Source organism: Anarrhichthys ocellatus, unplaced genomic scaffold, assembly GCF_004355925.1.
Source record: "Anarrhichthys ocellatus isolate YVR2014 unplaced genomic scaffold, GSC_Weel_1.0 scaffold4087, whole genome shotgun sequence".
NCBI lineage: Eukaryota > Metazoa > Chordata > Actinopteri > Perciformes > Anarhichadidae > Anarrhichthys > Anarrhichthys ocellatus.
This window is the reverse complement of record NW_022284061.1, coordinates 1-4,826: the sequence shown is the minus strand read 5'-3', so window position 1 is coordinate 4,826 and position 4,826 is coordinate 1. Positions and strand designations below refer to the sequence as shown.

Genomic DNA, 4,826 nt, shown 5'->3' with positions numbered 1-4,826 from the left:
GTGTGTGTGCGTGCATGTGTGTGCGTGCGTGCGTGCGTTCGTGCGTGCATGTGTGTGTGTGCGTGCATGCGTGCGTGTGTGTGTGTGAGGGTTGACCGTGGGTGTCTTGGCTCTGGACGTCTCCTCGGGGAGTCCAGCGATGCTCCTGCGGTTGGAGGAACTTCTGTTCGGTCTGTGGTTGCTGGGGGAAGCTGTTCGATGGGACACAAAAGACACTGACGGGTCACGAAACGACACACACAGACACACATACACACACACACACACACACAAATAGACACACCATGATGTGGACACAAAAAAATCAGAAACTCCCAATAAGCGAAGAGCAAAACAATCATAACAAATAAAAGAGATGCTCTCTTTCTTCTCCTTGAGTTCAAAGAGATATATGTATTTGACCAGTTCTAGTAGTAGTAGTAGTAGTAGTACTTGTATTATATATACCTGGACATCTTAAAAGACAGAAGTATCATGTTCTTAATGTAGTGGATGCAGACAAGTTTTTTCTTGGAGCTAAATCCATGAATTCCTCCCACAAAACCATCAATATGTCTGAAATGATATTTGTGTCATATATATATATGTATGTATGTATATATATATATACAGTTTTAAAGTTGTTAAAGGTATGTATGTATAAATAATTATTACCTCTCTCTGGTGAGTGGAGGGCAGCAGACGAGTTGGAGAGCTGCTTGTTGATTGGCTGATCCATCCCGGGTGGAGACAGGAAGTCACCAACTGATTCAAAAACAAAGTAATAAAAATTCAAATGACTCACACTAGACGCACAGATGACAGTGAATCTGAAAGGTGTCGGAGGATGATGTAAATGTCACGTTCAATGAACGCCCCCCCAAAAAAAAACGAATCACACTGCAAACAGAAAAGTGCCGCCTCGCACAGAAAGCAACGCTGCTGATCGATAAACCGAATGAATTAACCTTCTGAGGCACAAGTGAAGCAGCAGAACTGAGAGAAAGCTGCTTCGTCATGAAAATGGAGGACGACCACACAGAGGCAGCCGCTGCAGTCCCACGAGGCTGGGAGGGGATGTTTCCTACAGCACCTGAAGGCACCGTGACAACATCCACATTTTACTTAGCTTAGCACAAACAAGATATCATTTATATTGTTAATTAGCTGTTTCCCCCTGATTCCAGTGTTTGTGCTAAGCTAAGCTAACCAGCTGCTGGCTCTTTGTTTTTTACTGCACAGCATGCTTCTATTCTATTTCTATTCTATGTATTATAAAAATAATCTTATGTCTCAAACAACTGGTTATGAAATTTGTACATTAGAAATCTAGTGAAAACTGCTCGCTGGTTTAGAGCAAAAGTGCACAAAAAAAACATGGATTTCTGCAGCGGCTGCTTCTGAAATATAGACTGGAATGATTGGAAATGTGTGTGTGTGTGTGTGTGTGTGTGTGCGTTTTGATCTGATCTAGGTGGGGTGTAATAAGTTTTACAGACAGCTACATGGTGAATGTCTGGTATGATATATGGCGTGTGTGTCTGTGTGTGGTGTGTGTGTGTGTGTGTGTGTGTGTAGAGCTCCCTGCTGAGAATGATATGTATGCATCAGCAAACACAGCCCTGGGCCAGGAAGACAGGAAGTGGAGCAGCCCTTTGTTGTGATAAGGGTGGGGGAGTGTGTGTGTGTGTGTGTGTGTGTGTGTGTGTGCGTGTGTGTGTGCGTGTGTGTGTGTCTGTGTGTCCAAACCAGACAGTCATTAGCCACACAGGAGAAGTGGAAATGCTGAATGTAAACTGTGAACTATTGATGAAAACGAACCAATGTTTCTCTCTGTACACACCAACAGTTACACACAAATACACAAATACACACACAAAACTACACTAATATACACACAAATAGACAAAGTAGTTAATAAACATAGAGTTGGTGTTGGAGCTCACAGATTTGTTCGTCTTAAAGCAATAAATTCATTCATTGTCTGGATTTCATTCATGTTTATTTTGAACTGGTGAAGCTGCTGAATTTACAACATGTGTGAAGTAATAACATTTAGATTTGTTCTTATTAAATGTCTTTGTACATCATGTGACTCATGTTCATGGAAAGAGTGTAAAATTGATCTTTGTAATACGCAGTTGGTTTTGAAAATCCCATCATCGTGGGAGTCAGTGAAGTAACCACATGAGGTCATATTAGTAGAGCAGTAATTGATCATAATGTATATAATATATATATATATATAAAAATAAAAGAAAAAGAAAAAGAATCACAGAACTTCTGTCTGATTCATCACCTGTCAACTTAAAAATACAGTAAAATATATTTATATTAATATATATATATATAAATATCAGAAAACATGAGGATTTGATTTGCATTATCTGTCCTCAGTTTCACAAACTTTCATTTTTATATCAAACGGACTTGAGAGATGATGGAATGAGCCAGAAACAAGACATGTTATGTTAACATCACTCAGACATTAACTTGATTTTATCGCAGTGAGAATCTTCGAAACAATTCAAAACTTTTTAACAGGATTTTAAAAACTTCCTGGCTCTATAATCTGATTATTATCCGATTGTTTCCACGCTTCTCCAGATTTACTTACAAGTGATGCTGATCTGTCGCATTTATGAAACTAGACTGCGTATTAACGGAGAACCCTGAAACACCTCATTAAGAGATGAAGCACCTGTGTGCGACCCGACACTAACATCTCTGCAGACAGGAAGCGTTTGTAGCTGAGGCCTGTTCACAACCTTTAACTGCATCTCTAAACACAGACGTTCATGCGGTGTTTGCACGTGAAGCATGTTTCGGCATTTACTCAAATGAAAGAGGAAATATATTGAGAGAAGAAGAAGATTTTACCAGCGACACTGCAATGACTTGATCAGCAGACACAGAACATAAACACACTCCAGGGTGATAAACAAAGACATGCCAAACAGAGGACAAGCTGCAGGTGAGACAGGAAGTGTGGGGGGGGGGAGCGGTATGAACGTGGCACACACAGAGTCATGTGATCTGTACCGTTATGGGATTGTTGGGCGCTGGAAGCAGCAGGAAGCTCATTGGGCAGAGCGGAGCCAATGGCATGGCAGGGCGGGGTCTTAGGGTTACCTGGGCAGCAGGTGAAGCAAAAGCAAAGCGTTACACACACACACACACACACACGTACACATGCGTCACCGACACACAGCGACAGAAACATCTGAGACCCGACACACTCCACCACACGAGATCCCCAGCAGGAAGTGACACGTCAAACCTTCGCTATGCCATCGTGACTGTTTCCTCCCAACATGCAGGAGCATCGTGCGATAACACACAGATACAAAGTGTCAACGCCGCCTTCAAAGGGAACTTGTGAGGTCGTGTTTTCAACACGGGACGTCTGCACCACATGCTGTCACTGGATGAAACCAGTCAGTCCATCACCAAAATCTGCAAAGAGCATGAATGTCTGCACCAAAAATTGCATCCGACAGTTGTGGAGACATTTCTCTCTGAACCACAAATGTCTCACGGTGTCGCTCGAGGAAAAGGATTCATCCTCAGGGAACCACGAATCAATCCAGCAGCTACTGAGCTCAGTCTGGAAGGTCTGTTTCAAATACAGGGCTGGTTCTCTTCTGCAGAAACTATTTGAAAATGTGCAGTTCCAGCAAAAAAAAACACAGAAAGAACTCTGTGGGCTCTGACATTTTTAGAAACATCCTCATATATCACACAACAAATCCTCCTGTTGGAAGAATCGTCTTACTCCCCACTGTCTGTCTATACCGTATATGTTCAGTATCAGATTGTTTCGGCTCTTTTTGACGCTATATAATGTTGAAATGATCCTTTTTTGAATGGCTGTACCACACGTAGATAATAGACGTTCATCCTGACGTCCTGATTTGGGATCAAAACAAAGCTCAGTGGTCTGAACACTGACGGACATAAAACAGGATGTTCTGAATGAGGCCTGATTCTGAATGGAGCATTAAGACGTGTGAGATATGCCGATATCAATTAGGTTTTCGGAGCATTCTTTGGACACGTATTGAGCGTATTCAGAATATGCACCTGAATCGGGCTTTTTACCACATTTTTGCTTGTTTTGCGGCATAAAAAGAAAAGCTTGAAAACTTCAAAATAAACCGGGTAAAGACAGGTTTTTATTTTGATTTTTAAGTGGACAACACTGGACCCAGAGAGAAATACGCAGCACACACACACACACACACACACACACACTTTAGTGAGTCCCTGTCCTTTAATCGAGTGGAGCTGTAAGATGAGATTCTGCTGTTTTCTGCTGCAGTGAGCGTTCTCTGCTGGAGGCCCCGACAGATCCCAGATCAGCCTCTCTGTCAAACCGGGGCCGGGGACAGACGAGCTGCTGGGTGGACCCTGATCCCGGGTCAGTACCAGGACGGCTGGGCGTGATTGGGTGAATAATTAATGGCGTTATGAACGCACCTGCAGGACGTAGAGCCCAGCTAAAAGAGACGAGGACGATGTGAGAAAGAGAGAGGAGAGAGAGACAGAGAGAGACAGAGAGAGAGAGAGAGAGAGAGAGAGACAGAGAGAGAGAGAGAGACAGAGAGAGACAGAGAGAGACAGAGAGAGACAGAGAGAGAGAGACAGAGAGAGAGAGACAGAGAGAGACAGAGAGAGAGAGACAGAGACAGAGAGAGACAGAGAGAGAGACAGAGAGAGAGAGACAGAGAGAGACAGAGAGAGAGACAGAGAGAGAGAGACAGAGAGAGACAGAGAGAGAGAGACAGAGAGAGAGACAGAGAGAGAGACAGAGACAGAGAGAGAGACAGAGAGAGAGAGAGAGACAG

General features: G+C 43.2%; 1 long non-coding RNA gene across 2 annotated transcripts; it reads right to left on the bottom strand.

Annotated features, from left to right (window-relative positions):
• Window positions 1–95: 95 nt before the first annotated feature.
• Window positions 96–4,538, bottom strand: LOC116379314 (uncharacterized). Of its 2 annotated transcripts, none has more exons than XR_004212406.1 (3): window positions 3,022–4,538; window positions 655–744; window positions 96–215 (listed from the first exon to the last, which is right to left on the bottom strand). It is a non-coding gene; the product is annotated as an uncharacterized LOC116379314 (long non-coding RNA). The 2 variants fall into 2 exon arrangements; XR_004212405.1 differs by having other exon boundaries at window positions 96–191; window positions 3,022–4,531.
• Window positions 4,539–4,826: the final 288 nt, after the last annotated feature.